This window comes from Eubalaena glacialis, chromosome 14 (assembly GCF_028564815.1).
Source record: "Eubalaena glacialis isolate mEubGla1 chromosome 14, mEubGla1.1.hap2.+ XY, whole genome shotgun sequence".
Taxonomy (NCBI): domain Eukaryota; kingdom Metazoa; phylum Chordata; class Mammalia; order Artiodactyla; family Balaenidae; genus Eubalaena; species Eubalaena glacialis.
The window spans coordinates 55,347,710-55,374,629 of NC_083729.1; the positions used below are offsets into that span (position 1 = coordinate 55,347,710).

The window sequence follows — 26,920 nt, forward strand, 5'->3', positions numbered from 1 at the left end:
TCGGGTGAGTGAAATTCAAATGCAGTCATTTTATCCTTTAAGAGAGCCAAACAGAAACACCTACTAAATCTTCAGGCTTTAAAAAGTAACAAATGCTGTGCAAAATCAAATAATCTCACTCCATCCCTGGCCTTCCTTTCTGCAGGGCAGGGTTTGGGGTGAGGCAGGGGATAGGGAAGGATGCAGTGGAGGAAAGTGAGGGCCAAGAAAGGGGGAGCTTAAAGGGGGAAGGGCCGGCACCACCTGGCACAGAGAATCAGGCTCCTGTGTTTGCTCTGCTCATCTCAGGAGGTGTCATCAGTCAGACAGACAGCAATTGCCCCTTCTCTGAGAGTTCGCTTATATCTTAATGGTCTGCCTCTCAAATTCTCTGCTCCATCCCTTAAAGGTAACAACACACTGTTGTGTGGGGGACAGTGAGGACCTTTGGACCATAACATTATCTCTTTTTCTTACTTCAGAATGCCCAGAAAAACACCAATGAAATTTCTAGGGCTTTTAAAAATACTTTCTATTAAAGACATACATTGGGCTTCCCTGGTGGCGCAGTGGTTGAGAATCTGCCTGCCGATGCAGGGGACACGGGTTCGAGCCCTGGTCTGGGAAGATCCCACATGCCGCGGAGCAACTAGGCCTGTGAGCCACAACTACTGAGCCTGCGCGTATGGAGCCTGTGCTCTGCAACAAGAGAGGCCACGATAGTGAGAGGCCCACGCACCGCGATGAAGAGTGGCCCCCGCTTGCCGCAACTGGAGAAAGCCCTCGCACAGAAACGAAGACCCAACACAGCCAAAAATAAATAAAATAAATAAATAATAATCAAAATACCAAGAACCTCTCACATATTAAAAAAAAAAAAAGACATACATTAAATACGTTACGCTTCCTCCCAACTTATGATTTTTAGAGACAAAACTAATGTAGCCCTAGAGTCTTACCCAGTTCTGGCAGACTTTAAAAATTCTCTTTATGAGAAGTTGTGGTACATATATACAATGGAATATTACTCAGCCATAAAAAGGAACGAAATTGAGTCATTTGTTGAGACGTGGATGGATCTAGAGACTGTCATACAGAGTGAAGTAAGTCAAAAAGAGAAAAACAAATATCGTATATTAACGCATGTATGTGGAAACTAGAAAAATGGTACAGATGAGCCGGTGTGCAGGGCAGAAGTTGAGACACAGATGTAGAGAACAGACATATGGACACCAAGGGGGGAAAACAGCAGTGGGGTGGGGATGGTGGTGTGCTGAATTGGGCGATTGGGATTGACATGTATACACTGATGTGTATAAAATTGATGACTAATAAGAATCTGCAGTATAAAAAAACAAACAAACAAAACAACTAATACTAAACTTTCATTGGGTTATTTGTATGGAAATATGTTAATATAAATATTTCAGACATTACGTGAAATTTCTAAAAATCTTATATGTTCTGGTATAATGTTATAAGTCATAATTCTAGTTATTACTTTAAAATGTATATCTCAGAAATAACTAAATTTCCTTGTCAATTGCACTATTATGAACTTTCATCAAATCTTTAACTGTGGTCATTTTTAAGTCTTTTGTCATTTACAGACAGTTCTGGGTGTACTCTGATGCTTTTGCAAATATGTTCCTATAAAAGGGGTTCATCTTCAAGGAATTCATAGAAAAGACTCTGACAAGTACAGGTTTCTGGTAACTGTACTGCTGAACTGAATGAATAAGCATTTTCAGAACTCTAATGAAAAACTGATGAACTCATAAAAGTGCTAACAAAAGATCAAGATGAAAAAAAAAATTAATTACATGGGACTGAGTGAACTGATGAGGATGATTATAATTTTTGTGACTTTCTGTTTGAATTAAAAAAAAAAAAATCCCACAAGGACTCAGAGGCAAAGAATATACAAATCAATTTTCACTGCAAAGTAAAGGAGCTGTTACAGTGGAGGATGACTGGACTGAATGTCAATATTATGACATAGTATGAGTGTGTTTCGTGTTTGGTAATTGCAATCATTGTTGCTTTTGTTGTGGTCATCCATTTACAATGCTTGGTGTCAGTCTATTTATCTCTTGTAAAAATAAAATACAGTGTGTGTGTGTGTGAAAAAAAAGAGTAAACAATGCTTGATAGGATAATGAGAAAAAAAAATTCTCTTTATGGCCTTTTCTGGTTATAAAAATAATTCACCTCATAAAAATTCAAACCAAACAGAGATCAAGAAGACTGTGGGAGTCCCTCAGGGTCAGGGTTGGGGGTTATGAGCAGCACAAAGCCGGGAGTGTCTGCTGTGCGTGTTACTTGGCAATAAAACCTCGAGACTTTGCACTTTGACAGGGCACTAATGTCAAAGTGGCTTCATCACACAGGCCTCTTTCAAATGTCCCACCTCCTGGGGATGGTGAGGTGGAGGCAGCAGGCTCCTGGCCCGCCCTATTATACAAATCATGTAACACGGTTCCACACGTGTTCACTGAGTCCCCAGCAATGAGAAGGCATTGATGAGCAGAGCAGACAGGAGACAGATTTCTCCAAGATCTCGCCTCTCCACAGCCGGTGGTGAAGGGAGATAGACCTAAATAAAATAGCCACACTCTTCATGCACAATTGTAATCAGTGACAAGAAGTGCTGAGGAAAGGAACTTGGTTCTAAGAGAACATGTAACAGAGGACTCTGCCCTAGATGGGGGTTAAGGAAGACTCCCCTGACGAAATAATGCTGAGATTAGAAGGAGGCGGCGTTAACTAGAGGAAGGGGTGGGGCAGTAGGATGGGCAGCCCTAGGCATTGCAGATGGCAGCAGTGCAAAAGCCCTGTGGTAGGAGGGGATCTCTGCATTTCTAGGGACTGAAGGAAGGCTTGTGAGGAACAGAGAGTGGTGGATAATGCAGTGGAATCAGGCAGTGTTTGTCAGTCAGGCTAGGGGTCTGGGAAAACTCAGGAGGGTTTAAGCAGGATTTGCGAGCATGTGGGTCAGTGGGGGATAGAGGCATGCTCACGCTAGTTGCATTTGGAAAGTGGATGGGGCAGGGCAAGAGAAGTGGCAGCATTGTTGATGGGTGTAACCCCAGCTGGTGGGCTATTGCAGTTGTCCTGGCCAAAGCAGCCGGAGGCTTGCCTGGGGCGGGCATGTGCCTCCAAACCCTCTTACAGCCACAAACACAGCATTATTGCTTCTGCGACTGGCTTCCAGACACCAGTCCACCCCGCCAGCCCAACTGCATCAGCTCCCCTGAGGGAGCTTCCTGAGCTCCTGTAACATACCGATTCTTATTTAGTAGGTCTCAGGAAGGCCTGGGAATCTGGAGTTTTAAAGCTTCTCCAGGTGACTCAGATGTGCGTCCACATTTTTTCAGTTTTCTCCGCAAAGATTTGCTTGGGAAGATGGTGTTGAACCCTGAACTGAGCACTGGGTGTTAGTTCAATTCCACCACTCCTAACAGTGTGACCTCAAACAAATGGCTTCACCTCATGGATCTCAATTTTACCATCTATAAAATGGGGGTGATCATTTTCTTCTTGTGTGCCTGGTGGGTGGGGGGTGTTTTGAGGATCTAATGAGATGATGAGTTTGAAAGCATAACACAAATACCTGATACTCTCTACCTGCAAACAAACAATAGTTTTCAGTGTGGAAAAGGCATTCAGATTTTATTACTTGGTGCTTTGGCCCTTTTTTCTCTGGCTACCTTGTGTAAGTGAGGGCTGTCTAATGGTGCTAATGCTTCGTTCCAAATGCCCCCTCCCAATTCACTGAGGAGGGGGTGCATCTCCCTCCCCCTTCCTTAAGGATCTGCCCTCCTTCTAGGCAATGGCCGCTGTGTCCCCTTCCACATGCTCATACACTCGTCCCCACAGCAGCCAGTATTGCTGTTCCCACTGCCTTTGGCTGTACATCAGCTAACGTTTGCTACATGCCAGGAACTGAACTAAACTCTGTACACATATTACTAAAAATTGTCCCTATCACCCTCTTTAAAAGACGAGGAAACTGAGCTGTAAAGAGGTCAAGTAATTTACCGAAGGTCATGTGGCCAGGAAAGCAAGGAGCTATTTGAACCGATTAAACAATCTGTTGAACCATCATTTGTAGGAGGGGTCTGACCATTAGGCTCAAACTTCACCTTTGCCTTTCTTCCAGAGGAATAGGATGCTATCAGGCAATGGTGACTCTTGGGGTGAGTGTAGATCCAACCTTGAGCCTCATTAAGCAATGGAAATGCTCATAATGTTGTGAGCCCCCTGAGGGCAAGGACACCCTCTTTCATCTTTGTGTGAATGGCACAAAGCCGGTGTTTGGTAAAGTTTGTTGATGAATGAAGCATTGGCAAGGTGACTACGGGGGGGAAAAAAAAGCATTTATCAGTGTACTGCTGGCTTCCAACACTTCCTGTTGAATTTGGAACAATAACGATGTTACCTTAAAAGGTAAGTGGTGCTTTACAGTTTACACAATGTAGCAACATAATATTTATCCCATGAGATGATTTTTATCCCCATTAGAAAGAAGACAAAGTGAGGCTCGGGAGGTTAAATGACTTGCAAGGTTACAGCGTGAATTGCTGCAGAGAACACCAGCATGGAAGTCAGACAGACAGATTATAGCCTCGATTGCCCTAGTTACCATGTGGCTATGTGGCACTGAACTATGTATTCATGCCCTAGAATCCCCACATCACTCATAGGTAAAATGAAGATGTTTATAGCATCATTTACATAGTATTTTCTTGACGATCAAATGAGATCATGCATAAAAGCACCAGGCACATAGTAAGTGTTCAGTAAACATTAGCTCTTGCTAGTGGAGATAGAACTGGTGAACTCTGGTCATCTGACTTCAGTTGAATGTTCTTTGCCCCAGATTTGAAGTTTGTGAACAGTATGTTTATATTGAACAAATACATGGCAGAATACTATAGAGAATTTATGAAAATATTTACCAAAAGAGTTGGCATTTGCATTGATGAAAACCAAAGTAGTAGGACCCTCAGGACTGACCGGTGGTGGGTGTCTTTGACAAACTTGGGTCCTTATTTTGAAACTAAAAAAGATGGTCCTCTCTGCTTATAACTACAGTGGCCAGCACAGTGACCCTGGCTCATCGTCACCAACTAATTTCAGTAGTTACATGAGGCATCACTTGAGAATGGAATATCATTCATTCATTCAACAAACATTTATTGGGCACCTATTGTGTGCCAGCCACTGTGCTGGGAGTCAGGATGTGATGGTGAACATAAGAGGCCAAGTCTACAACTGCATGAAGTTCACAGTCTAGTATGAACACTGGAGAGGTTGCTCTTAGCCCTGGAGAATCTTGGGACCCAAAGAGCCACACCCCTGGTGGAACACGGGACCTCTCGAGCAGGCAGTGACCAGGGTATGTTATGATCCATTTTCTCTTAGTGGTAAAGCTGTGAGCAAGTCTCAAAGCCCATTTCTTCTTGAAGGAAGCACAGGTAAGAACTGGTTATAGAAATAAAGCAGAGAGGAGAGGGCCTTCTTTGAGTGGGGTCCCAGGACCCATGAAAACCTCTCCTGATGGCAGACACCCTCTGGCTGGAGAGAGAATCCCATGCCTTATCCTGATCTAATCTGACTGTCCTTTTAAATGTTATCCCAAAGGATGTGTATTCTTGACTGGATGGGACAGGGAAGGAAGCCCCTTTGATCTTCCATGATGAGACTTACATCCCTTCAATGTAGATTCACAGAGAGCTGGTAGCTTAGTAGAGAGATTTAAGTTATCCAGAATTAACAACTGGAAACATAAACAACATTTATGGTCTTAGCCTCTTAGCTACTGATATAGAGACAACCAGAGTTAAAACATTGGTTTACAGGTCCTCTTCCTAAGCAATGTGTTTATTTCCAAAGAAAATGTGTTCTCATTTCCAGACCATATTTTCTGAGTGTCCCAAGCCCAGCACTGGAGCTGGCAGAAAGGACCTAGCTACAATTTGTGTCGTGCCTTTTCATTTGTATGAAAGGCAGGGACTTCCCTGGTGGCGCGTGGTTAAGACTCCACACTCCCAATGCAGGGGGCCCAGGTTTGATCCCAGGTCAGGGAACTAGATCCCACATGCATGCCTCAACTAAGAGTTCGCATGCTACAACTAAGGAGTGGGCGAGCCGCAACTAAGGAGCCAGACTGCCACAACTAAGACCCAGCACAACCAAATAAATAAATATTAAAAAAAAGAAAAAAGAAAGGCAAATGTCTTATATAGGACCTGCCTCATAGAATCAGCTTGGGAATCAAATGAGATCATGTATGTAAAACACTTAACTCAGTGCCTGGAATGTTATAAGACATAACTATTTGTAGTGGATCTCTGATGTTGGTCTGCCTGACACCCATCTCTCCTTTGGGGAACAGTCCCCCTCCCATTTCACATGGCCTTGGTAGGCGTGGAACCCAGACTGGGCTGATCGTGGTACCCTTTCTCCCACCTGTGGCAGGAGAGTTAGGCCAACATGCAAAAAATGTGCAGAAATGAAAGCTGGGTAGACAGAGAGAGGGTCCTGGCATACCTGGGACCAGTTTTGGTCCCTAAATCCGGGTTCCTATGCAATAGCTCCTTATTCAATTCCATGAGCTTCCCTGAGTTAAGACACAAAGGTGAGCAAAAAGTTCCCCTTTTGCTTAAGTTGGGTTTCTATAACATACTGTTAGGATCATGAGGCTGTGAGGGCATGAAGCTGTAAGCCCGAACGACAGGAGGATGGGGTGAGGCACCACCCTTTCAGGTGCCCAGAACTGAGAACTGAGAATGTTCTTGGTACATTCCCTGGGTCTTAGTCACTGATGTTTCAGCAGGCTGCAGAAAGTCTCCTTTCATCTGCCTCTCACCTGTCTTGGATGAGTCACATCACTTGGCTCACCACCGAAAGTCACCCTTCCCTTCCAAGTCTCAGAGACAACAAGTAAGCCGAGAACTTGGAACTGTGTCTTAGTGATGGGGACCCCTCACCTGTTTAGATGAGGAAGGACATCCAGTGGTCTCTGTAGGTCAGTCGCAGCCCAGGCCAGGGGCTGGAAGGAAAGCAAAGCAGGCATAATGAGCAGTGACATTTAAACTGGAAAACAGATATTAATACCAGGGCACTTTCTGTGTTTTAGTCACCTTTGGATCCCCGGTGTGAGTGCAGTATCAGGTACTTTATTAAGTTCCCTATTAAGGTCTCAGTCAGCGGAAGGAATCTGAGCAGGCAAGGAACATGTCTTTAGTTCACTCCGGTTATAAGGCCACACTGCACAAGGCCCTTAAGGGGTGAGTTGAAAAGGCTTGAGACCTGCCTCCTGCCTTTAAGGAGCTCCATCGGAGTGAGGGAGGTGAGAAAACTGATGCACTGGGGGAAGTCAGTGTTATCATGGAAGATATGGTTCCAAGTCCACGGGGTGGTGCTCTCTACTGAGAGGTTGGAAAGGCCGGGAGAGTGGGGTTTCTGCTGGCATCAGAGGGTGAGTGGGATTCCAAAACGTGGAGAGTGAAGCAGAAGATCGGGCAGCTGTGGGTCAAGGGAAGCAGGAGCTGTAGACCTGCAAGGTCAGGGAGATACAGCTGAACAGATGAAATAAGAAGTGTCCTGGAGGGCGCAGGGGTCTGTAGCATTAGGAGGTGTGGAAGCGTCAAGGAGCAGTTTCTGCTCGCCTATTCAATTTTGGTGACAAGGTAGCATTTGACCTTGACCAACTGGAGGGATGCAGGGGGGAGGGGTGCCCTTGGTGGCAATGGAGAGGTGTGGGCAAAGTGTGGTTCCTGACAAGCAGCACCAGCAGCATCCAGGAACTTGTTAGTAAGGCAAATCCTCCACCCCACCCCAGATCTGCTGATTCAAAAACTCCAGGGGTGCGCCCCTGCTGGGTGTGTTTTAACAAGCCCTCCAGGTGATTCTGATGTCTGGCCTAATGCGGTCAGCATGCAGAGAGTGTCTGAGGGGGCCAGGCAGGCAAGGTGGGCTGGCGTCTGATTGCAGAATCCTAGATACCAGATTCTAGAATTAGGGCATTTTCCCTGTACCATTGAGAAGCTACTAAAAGTTTGTGAACATGAGTCATTTATTCACTCATTCATCCAGCCAATATTTATTGTGCACCTTCCATGTGCCAGACCCCATACTGGGCACTGGGACCCAACAGAAAACATGCCCATGTTAGTTCAGGCCAGTGTTTTAAGTGTGAGCTTATCTGTAGACGAGATTGCTATTGCCTGTCTTTTTTTAAAATCTGATTTACTAACGGAACAAACACCTATTACGCTCCCCAGAAACAACTCTGCTGCTTGTCTCTGCCAACAGAAGTTGTTTGGCTAAACATTTACTAAAGTTTCAAACACTAGTGATGGGAACTGATGGAGAGAAAACAGAGGCGTGCGCGCACACACACATACACACACAATGTAAAGGGGTGGGAATGGGGTCAAGGAACAAACTTTCAGATATAAAATAAATAAGTCCTGGGGATGTCATGCACGGTGCGGTGACCATAGTTAGTAATGCTGTGTTGTATATTTGAAAGTTGCTAAGAGAATAGATCTTAAAAGTCCTCACCACAAGAAAAAAATTGTAACTATGTGAGGTGCAGGAAGTTACCTAGACTTGTCGTAGTGATCATTTCACAATATATACACATATCGAATCACTCTGTTGCACACTTAAAACTAATACACTAGTATATATCAATTATATCTCATTAAAAATTTTTTTTTAAATAAAGGGGTAGGGTCAGTGGGAGGAAGCATTTTCCTTCAGTCTGTGCTTCCTGCCAGAGAGCTGCGTTTTACTGAGTTCTCAGATGGAACTGCAGCCTTGGACTTTGGACCGTGAGGGCCAATTAGCTCCAGGTGTTTCAGGAAGCTGTGTACCCAGAGGGTGGGGCGGCGAGGGGAGGGGAAGAGAAGGAAGGAGGCAGCTGTAGGGGACTCGCTCCTGTTCTCCCACATCAATTCTGCTGGTTGCTCTTGAGGAAACTGGAGCTTGATCTCAAAGGCAAACAGGTGTTTTCATCTGAGTTCAATGAAACAGCTAATGTGCTCTTCTGGAAGGTCAGACATCCTCCGGACAACTTTCAGTCCTCTTTACTGTTTGGACAAGGGCCAAAGTGGGGGTGAGGAGGGGGAGGTTGGAGTGCCTCCGGGGTCCCAGTCTCAGGCCACAAGGCTCCTCTTGCTTCCCACCCGGCTGACTGAGCTTGGTGGGCATGGCCCTCCGCTTGGGAGAAACCAGCTAAGGCGAGCGGTGGTCGCACCAGGTGGCAGAGGACAGGATTTGGAGGTGTCCCAGGGCTATTCCAGTTTGAGCGTGGGCTCTCTGGCCTCTAAGAAAACAGAGACGGCTTTCTGATCTTCCCTAAACCCTCCGTCTCCCGAGTCAGCACCCTTGTCAGGACCTCGGAAAGATTCCAATTCCTCTCCTACTCCAATAGAGCAATAATCGTTCACTCCTTCCACTGAGCGGTCCTCAGTTCGCTCCAGATCAGAGGAAAGGACCAGGAGAGAGAAGCTGAGAAATCTGTGTCCAGCATTGCCAATGCCACCAGTCCTATGTCCAGTTTCCTTGTCCCATGTGTGATAATACAACAGCAGCTTGATGCAAGGCCCCTCCTCATTTGCTTCCTGGGGATTGTTTATTGGAGACCAGCATTTCAGAGAGCGAGCGCCAACTTTAACATATCCGTAGGCAGGGCACTGTCAACACCACTGTGGATCTTATTTTTAAGTAATTACATTACAGAGGGGTGGGTGGCAGGGAGGAGACTGGGTATCATAACTGGGGGAATTTTTTTAAAGACCCAGTTTAAAAAAATCTCAGACTTAATTTAGTAAATTTCAATTACAAAGAGAGTTACTAAGCTGAAAATCATTTGCATCTATCCTTAATTACCACTTCATTTGTACCTGAGATCATCAATAGACATTCTTGGGAATGCGTAGTCAGAATAAGTGACGGATTCTAATGAGGTCTTTGTTCTTCCTGAGTCTCTCTTAGGAAGCTCTTTCCTCCCTCCGTGCAGAGGCACAGCGTTTTCCAAACTGGGTGGAGACGCCTTAAATTAGAAGTGGAGCGTGTGAAGAAATCAAGAGGATTTCAAGCTGGCTTCATCAGGGGGGAGAGAGGATGCCACACCCCACCTCCGGCTCTCTAACAGCTCCCCCTCAGGGTTTTATTCCTCTCCCCTTGAATGCATTAGCTCTGCTGGGCTGCTGTGGACGCATCTGCTCCTGGGCTGGCCACAAATGTCCATCTTTATTAGCCGGCAACAAAGCAAATAGCCTTTCTGGGCCTTCCTCTTGCAAATAATGGATGTGCTGCCACAGATCTTCCTGCTTCTGCTTTTCCTGCTTCCTCTAAAGAAAGTGTATCCAGCAGTCCCTGGCCACTGGGTCTTTATTGGAAAAGCTGTTTTCCAAGATCAGTTAGCTCTAAAAAAGTGATGAGCCCTCAGGGACTGCGAGACTGTGTGTGTGTGTGTGTGTGTGTGTGTGTGTGTGTGTGTGTGTGTGTGTTAAGATACACTTTGTAAGAGACGTCTCTCTTTTTGGATGGCGGGGTCGGGGGGCAGTAAGGAAAGGGCAAAGTGAATAAAAATCTCTTAACTAAATCCTGCTAATGCCCACTGTTCGTTCCTTCATATGCTACCCCCGACCCTGCAGCCTTTACAAAGCACTTGTTCATCTGTTACCTTGTAGGTAATTAAAAAATTGCCCTCATTCTACAAATGAGGAAACTGAGGCTCAGAGAGGTTAAGCAACTTGCCCAAAGTCACTCAGCTGGGGGGTGACAGACTGAGGATTTAAGTCCAGCTCTCTTAATCCTGTGCTCCTTCCAATACCCCAAACCACCTCTCACGGGCTGCCGGCAGCCTGGACACTTACCCCATTTGTGGAGGTCGGCGTTTGTATCCTACTACAGTGTGTTACCCATTTAAACTTTATTTCTGAATCTGTATATTTAAGCAACAATTTTGTTTCAGAGGACTCCAGAGAGCGGCCTGACTTAACCTTCCTCTGGAGGTGTGTGTATTTGGTGGAGAGTGGTGAAGGGGGTGGGGGAGGAGGGGAAGGGAGGAGCCAGCAGGGAATTTTCTCAGTTTTCCACTGGATGAGGCCAAGACCCAGGGAGTCAGACAACTCCACGATTCTCCTGGCATTCTGAACGTCTGCCAGATCCCTGCTCTTTGCTCTCATTATTCCTCTGGGCTGGTTCCAAGTGTGGAGGAGTGTAGTCTGCGGAAGTGTTTGTGTTGGGGTTGGAGGCAGCAGGACTGATGCTGTGAGGAAGGAGGGTGTTAACACCAAGAGTCCAGCCAAGCCTTGGGGGTCACAGGGACTGGTCCAAAGTAGGAAGTGTCCTGTGAGCTGGAGGGGTGTTTGTCTCCTGCAGAACCTCCTGGATGCGGTAGCTTCCTCTGCACTAGCTGCTTACCCCCTCATGGTGCAGATGGAATACTCTGGGGAAATGAACAAAAGATCTGAAGCTAAATAACTGGGTTCAAATCCCACCTCTGCTTATTAGCTGACAGATCCTGGGTAAGTCACTTAACCTCCCCAAGGATCAGTTTTCTTACATATAGAATGAGAATACTAACTTCCACTCTCTGGGCTGTGCTGAGGTTTAAATGAACGATGTAAAGCAAAGAGTGAACGGTGGCTTTGATTAGTAGGTGGTTTGAAGCAGCCAGGAAGTGGGAGGATAATAAAAGGAGACTGCTTGTCCCACAAAGACATTAGCAAGGGGTACGAGTGGGTTCAGTGATGAGACAGCTTGCAAGGACTTGTGTAAATAGCCCATATGCTGGCTCTGGGGGAACACTGAGAACCTAGTTTGAAAAGCATAAAAGTCATAAAATAGCACCAGTATTTTTTTTCCTTAGTGTGAGCAAAAATATTCAAGCAGACAAACCCAAGCCAATCTTCTGGGAATAAGACTCTAAATATTACTTGTTGAGTCACCTCAGCTTCCTTCCAAGAGAAAGACACCCCCATTCCTTCACCCCACACCGTCATCTATGACGCATTAGAATTGTAACTTCTCAGCTTCTCCCACCAAAATCATGGACCCTTGTCGTGGGCTTGAGGACAACCCTGTGCTCTGGTACCGTGTGTCCTCAGTTCAGTCCCTCTGGTGGTTTCAGTTTCCAAAACACCCTATCAAAGGAGCGGGACGCACGTCAAGCCCCACAGTAGACACTAGGTGGCGCTGGACCCCATGTTATTCAGGCAGCTAACACCGCATCCCTTTCTGGAAAATTGTTTCTGCAGTGAGGTCCTCTCCTTCCCAGAGACGTGGGGCGCTATTTCAGTTTATGCCACAAGCATAAAGGGCCACCAGAAGATCGCCCCTGGCTTTTCTGCTAACTGGGACAGCTGTCCGGGTGTGGCTGCGAAAGGCAGTTCCCAGCCCTGAGGCTGGAGACCCAGAGGTCATTTGCTGAGCTATATATAACTTGTTAGGAACAAGAGGGTCTTTTCAATTTCGGCTCTGCCCAGAGGGGCAGGAAGGAAAAGAACTTTCTCCCTTAGGAGGAGGTGGGGGAAAAAAAGAGGCAGATCCATGATGCTCCTTTGTGAGCTGCCCAGCATCTGCCCTTCCCTCTGGGAAGGGAGCTGAGGGACTTCCAGCCCTGACCCCAGGCCATTACATTCCAGGCCCCGCCCCCTCTCAGGGTGAAACCATCCATCCTCAGTGCCCCCAGGAGCTGAGTTATGGGTTTATTTTCTGTCCAGGGGTCTGAGCTGAGGTTGACATTTTGTACCCGCTTAATTTCATTGCACTGACCCTCATATGTATCAAGAGCATACTGGCCTCCTGATTGCTGTGATCACAACGCTCTTATGAACAACAGCAATAAGTGGCAGTTATAAAGTAATTTCCAGGTTTCTAAGCATTATAAGCACTCTTTATACCTACAGAGGCAGGTGAGTTTCATTTTCTGTTTGCAGATAAAGTGACTGACACCCCGGGGTCTCACTGGAACTGCTGGTACTGATGTTGTCTCTTTGAAACAGTGATGATCATTGTTGCTTATTATCATTTTCACTATTATGTTCCCTTCCATGTGCAAGAGGCCAAACAGAACACTTGCTTAAAGACAGCTTTTGGCTACTGGGTTTCTGTTTGGGTGGTACTACCTGGGCAAAGGAGGGCTGAATGTGGAGAACCAACTAAGAGGGGTGAACACTGAGCAGACCCTTGACTTCTTGGACGAGCAAGAGTTTACTTCGGTGGAGGTTGGGCTCTGCAGAGTTGGAGGGCAAATGTGTTGGGAGGGCGGGTATGTTGGCAGTGCTGTTAAGAAGACAACTGGGGAGTCCCCATCAACCAGCCAATTCGTGGTACCTAGCATACAGAAAAGAAATGGTGTGCCTCTGTGAGGTCACAAAGACCTTTAAGTCTTTGCCTCCAAAGAGCTTGTGGTGTACTGTCATTGGGGCATATATAGCATGTACAGATAAAAAGAAAATTAATGACTCACAGAAGTCCTAGAGAATATTCTAGCTTGGTTGTGCAGGGCTTCCCTTTGGAGCTATGAGAAGGGAAGGGGTTGGCAGGGCTGGAAGGAGATGGGAAGAAGGGACCAGCTGGGATTCCTGGTGGCCTGGGCTGGACCTTATCATCTGCATAACATGGCGCTTGCCCCCAGGTCATGTCCAGGCTATAAATATCCTGCTGGGGTCAAAGTGGAAACAAAGGCCCAGAGTGCCTGCGTGATGTTTTGTACCTTCGGGATGCCTGTGTTGTGGCCCCAGGAAGTCAGAGGGAAGTCACCTGGGGCAGGTGAACTTTCTACCTTCCAGCCCTCCTCCCTACAAGGTTCTGTTCCCCAGGTCCTCGAAGGTGTGGGTGCAGTTCCAGGCCCATCACCCCCACTTCCAGTCAGTTCTGGCAACTCTGCTCCTGACTTTCCCCTTCCTCCCTGCTCCCCCCGCCTCCACCCCCAACACCACTGACACAGTTCAGGCCTCATCACACCTGGTCTGAAGGGCTTCTCTTTTAAAAATAAACAAAATGATTTCTATAGGAAATAAATACACATGGAAAGGAATGCACATGCATAAATCTGATGAAAACATTTACAGTAAAAGTAAGCCTCCCTTGCACCCCTGGTCCCCAGCCTCCCAGGTCCTCCCCCAGAAGCAGCCACTGATGCCCTACCTCCAGTCTACCCCCTTCTCTCCCTACCGGCCCAAGCCTTGTCCAACCACCCTTTTCTGCTTTCCAGAATCTTGTTTTTTAAAGTATAAATTGATCCTGTTTTTCTTTGTCCTTGGATATGTGAAAATGCAAACTCCTTGGCCCAAGCTACAAGCCCTTTCCTATCAGGCCCCACAGACTTCTCCAACCTTCTCCTCACCCCCAGCCCCACTCACAAGCTCTGTTCCAGCCAGGCCCAAGCACTTGCAGTGGCCTAAATCCATGTTCTCATCTGGCACAGTGTATATTTAAAAATAATTTTTAATTTACTTTTTTGAGTAGGTAATACTAATACACACACATATAATATCCTACTTCCCTAAGCACCACTCTTTACTAATTTCTTGTATTTCCTTCCAGATAATTTTTATGCATATTCCTCTCCCTTTTTTTACTCAAATGATAACATGTAATTGACACTTTCTACATCTGTGTTTTAAAAATTTAGTTATAATATCCTAGAAACCTTTCCATAGCAATTCATAAAGAGCTTTCTCATTGTTTTTCAGAGCTCTGTGGTAATCAATTGCGTGGATATACTCTAATCTGGCAAACTTTTTTGGACCAGATAGTCAAGGATAGTCAGGACCAGATAGTCAATATTTGAGGGTTTGTGGGCCATCCAGTCTCTGTGAAAACCACTCCCCTCTCTGCTCTAGTGTAAAGGAAGCCCTGGATGGTGCGTAGACAAAGGGGCCCGGCTGTATTCCATATACCTGTACTTATAGATGCTGATGTTAGAATTTTACATGAGGTTCATGTGTTATGAAATAGAATTCTTCTTTTGATTTTTTTCAACCATTAAAAAATGTAAAACGATTCATAGCTGCAGGCCCTACAAAAGCAGGCAGAGGGCCAGTTTAATGAGAGTTCGCTGACCCCTAACTTAGTTAACCAGTTCTCAATTAATGAGCATTTAAATCGCTTCTAATCTTTTGCTGCAATTTATAATCATGTACATATGTCATTTTATATGTATCCAAATACTTCTCCCTGTAGGGTCAGCTCTAAGAAGCAGGGTTGCTGGGTCAGAAGGTGTATGCGTTTATTTTGATGAGGATTGCTAAATTACCCTTTTAGGGCTGTACTAGTGGACATGCTCACCAGCAGTGGATGGGAATGTCATGTCCTCACAGCCAAACTTGGGTTTTTGCCAAGCTAATAGGTTAAAAAAAATAAGAGGCATCTCAGCACACAGCCATTTGTATTTTTTTTTTTTCTGAGTGTTGTCTTTTCATATCCTTTGCTCATATTTTTATAAATCCTTTCTTTAGAGGTTTGTTTATATTTTCATGATTTAAGGAGATTAGCCCTCTGTCTGCTGAGTTGTATATATTCTTTGCAGATTTTCACTTGTTTGTTACTTTGCTTATACAGGTGTGCTTGTTTGTTTGGCATGCACAAGCTCTAATTTTTTTAACTTTTATCGGCTGAATTTATCAGCTTGTTATTTTACAGCTTGTGGTTTTTGAGTCATAATTAGGAATAATTTTCCCACTCTAAGATTATAAAAGAATTCTCCCACGTTTTCTCTTGGTACTTGTATGGTTTTATGGTCAACATTTAAATGCTGAATCCATTTGGAATTTATTCTGGTATATGGTGTGAAGTATGGCTTCAACTTAATTTTTTTCTAGATGGCTACCCAGGAATCTCAACACCATTTATTGAAGAGTCACTGGATTTGGAATGCCACATTTATCATATACTAAATGTATTTATAGTCTTCATAAAATATATATATTCATTGGTCTGTCTATTCATGTGCTTTGAAGTTTTTTTGTTTTGTTTTACAGATTTCCTTTTTTCTTTTTTTTGGCCACTCTGCGTGGCTTGTGGGATCTTAGTTCCCCGACTAGGGATCGAACCTGGGCCCTAGGCAGTGAGAGTACAGAGCCCTAACCACTGGACCCCCAGGGAATTCCTTATGACGTTTTTAATTATCAAAGTGCTATGGTATGTTTTTACATTTGTTGATCTAGTCCAGGATTTCTCAACCTCAGCACTATTGACATCTTGGGCCAGATATCATTCTTTGTTGTGGAGGGCTGTCCTGCACGTTGTAAGATATTGAGCAGCATCCCTGGCCTCTGCCCACTAGATGCCAGTAGCAGGCATGCGCACATATACACACACACACACACAGAGTGATAAGCAAAAAGAAAAAAAAAAGAAAGCAAGAAAAGAAAAAAGTTTCCAGATGTTGCTAAATGTCCCCTGGGGGACAAAATCACCTCAGTTGAGAACCACTGGTTTAGCCATTTCTTGTTGCTTTTTTTTTCTTTTCCATAGCTTCCCATTTCTTCTTGTTTACTTCATCACAGTGATCCCTCTACTTGGAATGTCCTTCACTTACTCACTTTCCTCTCAGCATTCAGCTCAGGCCCTCAGGAAGCCTTCTTGGACCACCCTACTCTGTCCTGTCCCCACCCAACCCGGTGTGACCCCCATGAGAATTTCCATGAAATTTGCTTGTCTCTCACCCCTGACCAGGCTGTCAGCTCCTAGAAGAGAGGGGTTTTGCTCCTGCCTTTATCTCTTCTGGCACATAGCCTCTGGCACTGAGCTTGGCACAGGGTAGGTGTTCTATCACTATTGTTGGATGAATGGGTAAGTGGATACTTCTTTTACCCACCTCTCACCAACAGCCACAAGTTCAGTCAAAGCAGATGCGTGAAGGATGGGATCTGTTACCCAGAATGCATCCCTGGTGCTGAGAACCGGGGTGGGGAAAGCTTGTGTGTGTGCAGGCACACTAGTCGATGAGATGTGTGCAATCTCCTGTTGAATACCCTGCAGTCCCCAGCTACTAAGATGCACTCAGCTGCTTAGGAACAGGAAAAGGAGAGCTGGGGACAGCTGGCCTTGGTGGTTTCCTGGAAAAGCTAGATAAATAGTGTTGACAACATGAGCCCTGGAGTCTGACAGCTTATGTCAGATTCCTACTCTATTCACTTACCAGGTACTTAACCTCTTTAAGCCTCAGTTTCTTCATTAGTGAAATGGGGGTAATAATAGTACTCACCTCAGAGGCGAGCAATGCCCCCTTTGGTTGGCTGTTTATAGTCTGATGAGTTCTCCCAGTTCTCTTGCCCTGAGCACCCTGGTGAGAGGAGAGAGAAACGAAATGATTACTCCGAGGTACAGGCCAGACCATGTGGGAGAAAATGATGGTGTTTGAGGGCCTCTGTCTCACTTTTCTCTAAGGCAAGGAGACCCTAGCATTGATGTGGGTCTCAGGAGCCAGCAAAGAACCAGACACTAGGTAAGAAGTCTCCCCCTCAAAAAGTTGACACCACAAGCATTTACCCAAGATCTTTTTTTTTTTTAACTTTTTATTTTATATTGGAGTATAGCTGATTAACAATGGTGTGATAGTTTCAGGTGTACAGCGAAGCCCAAGATCTTAAATGAAGTGAAATGATTCAGTTCTATGCATAGGAGAAGATAATGATAAGTAGAACCTATCAAGTTAAATAGATTAAACGCCAGACACTGTGCTCACTGGTTTACATACAGTTACATAACAAACCCCTACACACCTTCCTCTCTCAGAGCACGTCTTCATCTGGTGACAGGATGGGGTGGAATTGCTATACACAGCCCTCCTCCCCCATCATCAATTCCTTATTTATTCTAGCCCTGTTTATCTCCAACCTAAACACTCTCTCCTGGCTGCCACACCCGGCTCTGTGTAGGCTAAGCTGGAGCTAGAAGCACACTGAATGAATCAGATGTGAGTACAGGCTCTAGTCTTGATTTTAGAGGCTTTTAACTCCCAGCCGCTCATGACTGTGCAGCATGGCCCTGCCTGTACCCTCATACCTGCTGCCTACAGTACTGTAAAGAGCACGCCTGCTCCTGGCGAAATGCTCCAAGAGAGAAAACAGACATTACCCAAAGAACACATGCTTCTCTTTTGCATTTCTTCTGATGCCTGCTCAGAACCCATGGGTGCTGAGAAGATATTGCTGATGGGTTTACCCTGGCCTTAGTTGCATGTCTATGGATGTGGCCCATAGAGGCAGTGGGGTACATAGGTCTTCTCCTTTCAGAGGTTCTTCTAAGAAGGGAAATGGTGTGCCCCATTTATTTTGTTTCCACCACAATCTTTATCCAGGCCGTCTATCACCTTCTCCCCCAGAATCTACAGCCCTTTCAAGGATGTCTCTGACCCTAACCTCTACCTGCCTGTGACATTGTGATTTATAATAAGAAATATATATTTGGTCTTTGACCTTCCATCTTTACTTAGTGAAACTTTACCTGGTGAATGCATCAAATAGCATGTAAATGTCACTTCCTCAAGAAGGCCTGCCCCCAGTTGGTCATTACCAGCTCTCATGGCTCCAAGTACCACCACTCATCACAGCTGCAATTTTATATTGTTTGTGTAATAATTAATTAATGTTTTCTCTCCCAGTCCATGAGGGCAAGTGGTTTCTTTTTTTTCTTACCACTTATCCTCAGAGCTTAGCATAATGCCTGACACATAATAGATACCAGGCATTTATTGAGTGAATAGTGAATAACAGGTAGTATAATCTAGTAGATAATGCTAATATTTATGTGCCAGGAAAGTTCTGAGCATGTTAGAAATACTATGATCTTCCTAACAATCTATGGGTTGGGTAGTACTACCCCTACTTTACACACAAGAAAATTCACCCATGATCCCATAACTGGAAGAGGCAGGATTTGAACCCATGGAGCTGGCTCCAGAGTCTGAACCTTTAACCACTGTGTTGTTCTAGCCTGTGTTGTTCTCCCATGTTTTAGTAAATCCACAAATTTCATTTGGTTCTAGGTTGTTATTATATCATGCCTTGTACCTCTTACTTGCAATGAATTGTACTCCACTTGACGTGACATTAGATAATTTCCTTGACAAAGTGTTTTATCTGCCAAATAGCACTGTAGTAATATGCATCCTGTGTTTTAGCAAAAATAAATTGTACGTATGAATAAAAATTTGATAGCAAACCTGTGAATGGACATCACAGTACATGGGTTGAGAACCACTGGTCTATTGGCTGATAACAAATCTTAGTATACTTATTCATCCCATTCTCTTTTATGGATTATAGATTAAAATCTTACTCACCATTCCCCTGAGAAAAATATGTTTTCCTGGACTTGGTGGCATGCTTCATCTTTCTGCTCAGCAAATCTTTGATCCTGAGGAGAAGCAAGGTCTCCTTCTATCCCTAATGTCCCAAATACCCCCTCTCTGACATTCGCAGTGGTCCACCTCAAAGGGCAAGGCCAAGCTTGTATTCAGAGGTTTTGATTTCTTTACAACTGTGTTCCTGATTCCTTGGTACTTTGCAAAAATCACCCTCACCCCCTTGCAGGAAAGTACCAGGGACATTAATCCAGGGCTTTCTTGGGTGACCAGCACGTTTTCACTTTTCTAGATGGAATTGGAAGTGGCCTCCCATCCCTGGTAAAATATTTTTTAAAAGACGTATTTTTAAAAAGGTGTATAAATGTGTATGTGTATATATGTGTATGCATATATATAGTATCTATATTTTATACATGTAAATTAACAGACTAGAGATGGGGATAATCTCTGTCAAGAGTGCTTACCTCCAGAGGCAGAGGTAAGAGTGAAAGAGATGATGAAGGGGAACTTCTTCAGATTTTGGGAGGTGGTTTGCTTCTGAACATTTGGATCTTTACAGTAAGACTATATTTACATATCAGATAATTAACTCCTTCCTCCCAAAAGGAGACAAAGAAAGAATTATTATTAATGCTGAGGAAGGGAGGGAAGTGAGGAGGGGCAATCAATGAACGGAGTCTCATTTTTGACGCTGTATACTTCCGTATTATTTGAATTTATGCACCAGGGACACACGTATTTCTTGTGCGCTATTTTTTATCATGCAAAGGCTCACTTATTCACTAAACAGCTAATATTTTTTACTCTTCACTCGATGCTGAACACTGTGTTCTGTACTTGATCTGCTGTAATCTGTGCAATATTCCATGAGTGACATACTGTCATCCCATTTTATAAAAGAGGAATTTGGAGCCCAAAGACTGGTTAGGTCATCTGCCCAATGGCCCATCAAGGTAGCAAAGAGCAGGCTGAGAACCAACCAGCTCTGCCTGATTCGATGTGGGTCATGGTGGTGGGTACCAGCAGGAATGAGGCTTCCCTGCCTTTATGTAAGTGGAACCTAGTCGAGATGGAAAACATGAGAGAAAGGCTAAAGAAATGAACAGACTGAGGAAAATAAACAGAGACATTTAGCAGAAAGAAATGCTCAGAGAAATAACCCTAGTAAACTTGAATGACATCAGAAAGACAGTCAGAGACAGTTTGGTGCCCCCAAACACCTGTAAACATTTTCATTTGGTTCTGCACACCCTAGAAGCCTCATGTCACACTGCAGCTCTGTCCAGACGATTCTAATAATAGCCCGATAGAATCCTGTGGTTGGAAGAGACTGTGAGGGGTAACTGAGTCTGTCCCCTGCCTGCAGAAGGGAGTAAGTGTTCTCCTTACAGGAAAACCGAGGCAAGGAGTAACTTAAATTACTAGATCAAAGTCACTTCTCCACCCCACTCCCTAAGTCAGCCAAAGAGTTGGAACCGTGTGCTGGGGTCAAGGGCACCGACAGCCTCATGATTCAGCATGTGGAAAATATATTCATACCACAGCTCTTTACAAAGGAAACTTACTGCCCACCCTCTTTTCCAGCTGTAAAACATCTGGCTGGCGGGGGTTGGGGGGGGTAGGTGTCAGCTGGGAAAATGAAAAGGAGTCACTGTAATGCCCCTTCTCCCAAGGCAGCATCAAGAGGAGGAATGGGGATGGTGTTAGGGGCTTGGGGCTCAGAAGGAGGTGGGCGTCAGTTGTTCTTGCATTGTTGGTGTCATTCTTTATTCCTGTTATCTACCTCGTCAGGATGCGGTTCCATTAGCACACCAGATCAGGCTAAGTGTGTCATGAATGATTAAAGGCCTTGCAAGAGATTAAGGGAATTACATTTGTATGCTCCATATAGCCAAAGGCTGAAGGACAACTGCAGGCAAGCCTCTGAATAGCTTTACACGTGAAAAATAAGAATAACTGAAGATGGTTCCAGGGCTTAGCGCTTTAAATCATGAGGATGTAATGCAAAGACAAGTTCTCTGAGGGCAAGTGGCTCCTCAGTCATGGGCACTGAGAGGACGGTTTATGGTTGTGTAGGATTTGAATGAAGATACAAGTCTGACAACATCGATCTAGGAAGCAATCCATAGGGCCGCCTTTGGGCCACTGTGGTTAACTGGGTCAGGACTAGGGTGAAGCTCTCACCTCCAGTGCAAAATTTAAGGGGACACCAAAAACTCAGTCATCAAGAAAAATAATATTTTAATGCCATATTTTTTAAAAATAAAAATTAATGCAAAAAATCCAAGATGAACAAAGACTATTACGGGGCCATAATATATTGGAGCCTGAGGCAAAAGGAAAAATGTTAAGTCCCTGGCTTTAGTGGAAGCAAACTCATCAGTCATATTTTCCAAATCTACTTCTCTGCTTCTCTCATTTTTAATTGAGAGAATTGTCATGTTTGACAGTTTCTCTTGACTAAGTGACAATCTTAAATAATTTTAAATTAATTAAGCAGAACTAAAATCAGAGTAAATTCTGTTGGGGTATAAATCAAATATTCAAACTTAAAATAATGTGAGTTTTAATGTACCTACTTTTCAATCTTTCAATATTTTTTCAACTACTTTAATGTTCTGGAAAAAAGTAATAATTAACAAGTACATATGGGGGCACACAGCTTTCCTTCTGCTTTGGACTCCAACACGGCCCCCATGGCTTGGGTGGTAAATAAACCACATCCGCTGGTCTCCAGTTGGAAACGGGGTGTGTCTGTGTCAAACCTGGGTAACCCTGCTGATTACTACTCCCCTTGGTCTACAAAAAACCCTTTGGCTCTCTGGGGATGCCCTTTAGGATTGGGGATTCAGGAAGTCATCTTGTCCCGTTTCACACCTTTCTAGAGGCCACGAGATTATTGGGAACTGGGGACGACATTATCCCACCCTCACTGCTTGATGTGTGGGAGTCTCTGACCTTTGGGGAGGGGTCACCTTGAGTCCAAGGGCACATAGCACATCCTTGATACAGAACATATGACTAGTACTTCTGTACACCAAACAACTTTAAGAAACACCATTTGGAGGTTCTTGGCTAGAAGAAACTTTCTGAGATAATGAGGTTTTTCTTATTCTTTTGCCTTAAAAAATATAATATGCTCACATGGTTCAAAATTCAAAAAGAAGTAAAAAGGTAAACGTTGAGAAGCCTTTCTCCCACCCTTGTTCCACACTCTCCTCCTCACGTACAAACAGGCAATAACTTTTGGTCATTTACTGGCAATTGCAGCTTCTTTAAAATTAGTATTCGAATAGGTTTTATGAGTTAGACTGGGACCCACCCAGCTCCTTCTGGACGAGACGATCTAGCTGGTGAAGAGTGCTGAGCAGAGTCACATTTGTCATATTTTGTGTGTGTGGTTGACACTGGCAACATGGAGCCAGCGTCTTTTCAGGTGCCACCGGAGCCCACAGGCATCCAGGCCTCTCTTCCAGACTGGCACAGCATCTAGTGTCAGTGCTACTGGATACCCCAGAGCCAAGCCAACGGGGAACAGGTCTGAGGCCATCAGCATGGTTGGCATCTTGGTCTAATAATAATAATCCCCAAGAAAAGGGTATCAGTGTTTCCTAGAAACACATGACGGAGTTTCTAATCTGTCCCCATTGAACCGCAAGCAAGCTTCTGCATACTCGGGATTACACACATCCTGGCAATTGGAATGACATTCCAAACCACAAACACAACTCTTTGTTTTTGTGGTCACCATGTACCCTCAAGATATCAGTTGCTCCCAAGGCGACTGATTTCCTCTGCTCTCTTGGTTATGGTTGAGGAGGTCACTGGGAGAGTAGGAGGGAGGAACCCTCTTAAGAGCCAGGGTCCCACAGGACCCAGAGTTGGAGGGTAAGCGGAAGCCGGGCTGGGAGAGATCTCAATACCAACTGGGGAGAAATGCTGACTGAACCACCAAGCCACGTTAGCTTTATAATGTGTGGAAGGCGTCTTCTCCTCACGCCTCTTTTGGCCACATCCCTACTCACCACTCTTCTCTATAAAGTTGTTGCCCACTGAGTCACCCTCTAGGGCTTGCTGGCAAACTTTCAATTCCTTCTGGCTTTCAGCTGAGGGGCCCCTCCCAGACTTCTCCACTCATTCCCACCCTTCACAAGGTCTTGGAAACTTTGTTGAAAACTTGGGTGGTGTGTGAACTCCCAGGTGCCACAGTAAGTCCTGAGTAGAGTGAACCCCTCCGCTCTCTCTGAGCCCTCGGTCTAATTCAAATTTAGGAGGACACAGAGACTACAGGGTAAAGAAAAAGCAAGCAGAGTTTGTGGTTCCACCCTCGGGCAGCATTACCTAGCCTAGAGCAGACATGTTTTTTGGTTCAATTCAACTAGTGTTAATTAAGGCGTTCAAGAAAGTGGTGATTGCTGCGGAGGCAAATTTAAGAGTAAGAACCCTCTGTTGAGGAGGAGGGGCAACGAGTGGTAGCCAGTGTTCAGAGAACAGGAAATGTCTCTGGAAAGACAGGCTGTGAAATCATGACAAGGATCAAATGCCTAAATGCTGAAGGAAATCCACGTGAAGGAAAGAGAAGCTGCAGGGTGGGTTCTGAAGGGAGATTACCAGATGAAGCAAGATCCCAAGCACTGTCCCTATTTACCTCAGACCCATGCAAGCCTCTCCCTTCTTTCGTTTGTGCAATGCCTATTTGCACCTACTTCACTATGGGCACTCAAGAATTGACACAAATAATGTATTTCTCTGCATATTTTTTCTGTCTCCCTGGATATCTCTTCCTCCATTTTTGAGAAGAAACATAAAGAAACAACTTTTTCTCTGGAAGACTGATTTCATCACCAATAGTCCATTTCCAGAGATATACCATATCTCAGGACATATCTCGTGTGCTATGTCCCAGGAACACTTTAACACATTTTCATAAATAATCGTCACGTGCATGCTCAAGGGTTATTGGCTATCCTGTCAGTGAGTGGGGTAAAGAGTAGAGGATTCTCTCATAAAGTTAGACAAAAACAGAGTATCTGGGTGTTGCTTTGGCTTTCCTGACTGTTGGACTATGACACTTGCTGTACTTTTTCTAAAACTCTATGATTTTGAGGTCACACTGATGGAATGCTCCTTTGTACTCTTGCTGCTGTCTGGAAATATTTGTTTTCATCTTATGGATTAAAGAGAGCTCAGAGTTCTACAGTTTAATAAGTCCGACCCAGATAGTGGTGAACAGCTCATGCTTCACCCATACCATTCTGATATAATACAGGGCATCCAAATATGCCTTTTGAAATTCTGATTAGCTCAGGGCAGGAGAGTTTGAATCACTTACCTTACATTCCACTTGCTGTTAGAGGAGATTTCTCCCAGGTTCACCCCATATACACACACCACCTGGGGGGAAAAGAATCAAGAAATATTTTCCCTCACAGCAAAGTTGAATAAACTTTAACTTCCTTCCTTTGCACGTGAACAGTTAGATGTCCCTCATCTTACCAAATGTCAGCTTCTCCCTCCTATGGGATGATCCCCTTCATCTTCCCAAGGTCTTCACTCCACAAGGAGTGAAGTCCTTCTTTTCCTGCTGCTTTGATACCTCTCTCTCTCCTGAATCATTCCCATTCGCAAAGAAATTACACATGAAAAATTCCCATTCTCTCATATCCCCTGGCTACAGCCCCACCTCCCTGTTCCCCATCGTACCCAAATTTCTAGAATACTTCTCTGCCCACTGCCGAAGCCTCTGCCTTCATGGCACCACTGAAATGACCCGTCTCGGGGTCCCCAATGACTGCTCAAGTGCAATGGTTGTGTTTTTATCCTAATCTTTTTTGATCTGACCATTCCCTCCTCCTGGACCCTAGCTTGGCTTCCGGGTCAACCTATCTGCTGGTTTCCTTCCTTCCTCCCTCCCTGCCTCCATCTGCTTAGCCTGTTCGATCCAACTTCACATGTTGGGGCAACTGGAGGGTTTTGTCTCAGCCTCTGTCATCCTCTACCTATGCTCTCCCTGGGTCATCTCATCAGTGCCCAGGGACTGAAATTCCCTCTTTATGCTGTTGACTCCCAAATTTCTACCAACTGAGACCTCTCCAGTCCAAGACTGGCTCACAGAACTACCTGCCATTGTGGCTTCTCCTTGGTCAGTGTCTCAAGGATGTCTCACAGCCAACCAATCCAAAACAAGGGCTGATCTGCATTTCTGAGCATTTGAAAATTAAAGGAATTTATTCTTGTCTTCATCCTGGGTGATAATGCCTGCTGCTAAAATCTGTGTGTGTGTGTGTGTGTGTGTGTGTGTGAGAGAGAGAGAGAGAAGTGTGGTTTGGGTGTGTGACCTAGAGTTCTATCCTCACTCGCCATGTGTACAGTATCCTGATAGGCAGCTATGTGTCATTTTCCCTGCGTTTATTTCTATTGGACTATTTGGCCTTTTCCTACTAATTCCATGATATTTTGAATCATGACCCCCATGCCCCAATACCAACAAAAGTCCACTTCCCACATATTTCCTGGAATGTTGGGAAATGTTCTATAAACTATGATGATTGCCTTGCTGGGACCACAGGGCCAGGCCATACCCTTTCAGTGGGACTTGAGAGAGGGTTTCCCTGAAGGAAAGAGATGTTCTCACTGCCATTCAATCACAGAAGAGTTAGTTCTGTGCCTTAGATGTAAGTTAGGGAAACCATAATCTCTCTGGGTTCAAGGCCTGAGGACACTGAAAAGGCTAGTAGGGGGCAGGTTCCTGAGTTACACGAACATAAAACAACATTTGAAAGCTTTTTTTGTGTGTCATCTTACTCACTTGTCCATCTCCCACCATGGCTGTCCCCTAAGGTCCTAACTCATCAACCATGAAGCTTCCAACAAGGGAGATTCTCTGGAGCAAGACCACATAAGAGGGGCCGTGAAGCTCTGCCCCATAGCTCTCCATCCTGGTATGCTGGAATCACAGGGGGAGCTTTAAAAAGTGCTAAGGGCGGAGACCTTCCCCAGAGACTCTGATTTACATGGCCTGGGTATGGTCTGGTTTTCAGTTTCCTAGGTGATTCAGATGCACAGCCAAGGTTGAGAGCTCAACTCTGGGCCACGCCGGCACCAGCTTCACAAGGTTTTTCTTCACCACAGATGATTTCTAGCAGTAGGATTTCAGCTCCAGAGAGCCTTGGGCTTGCATCTATAACATGGCACCTTCCTGTAATGTTCAGTGTAGATTTCTCTTTCCCAAAAGACTGTGAGTACTTTGAAGACTGGGGCTGTGTCACTGCATCTGCTTCTCTATGTCCAGTATACCATGGCGCTCAATAAATGTTAGCTCAATGCATAGGTGCATGTCCCAAGCAAGGTGAAGTGGATGGTTGCCCCCAGATCCCATGCCCTGGCATTCAAGTTCACCTTCAGAGACCCCACACCACCTGCTGCACATTGGGTGTGTACTTTGCATCACAATACATTCCAGACTCAGTCCCCAGGTTCCCAAGGAGGGCACTCTGTGCAGAATTGTTCTGTTGCTGCCTCCTCCACAGGGCGGGAAACTCACCACAGTAGGTTAGCTCCCTATTTGCTACGTCTGGGGACTGTCAGCCCAGAACG

At 45.0% G+C, this 26,920-nt stretch overlaps 1 long non-coding RNA gene across 1 annotated transcript; it reads right to left on the reverse strand.

Moving 5' to 3' along the window:
- On the reverse strand, positions 1–24,713 carry LOC133074746 (uncharacterized). The gene is made up of 4 exons (XR_009697221.1): positions 24,657–24,713; positions 17,222–17,299; positions 6,975–7,036; positions 1–35 (listed from the first exon to the last, which is right to left on the reverse strand). It is a non-coding gene; the product is annotated as an uncharacterized LOC133074746 (long non-coding RNA).
- Between the last annotated feature and the right edge of the window lie 2,207 nt (positions 24,714–26,920).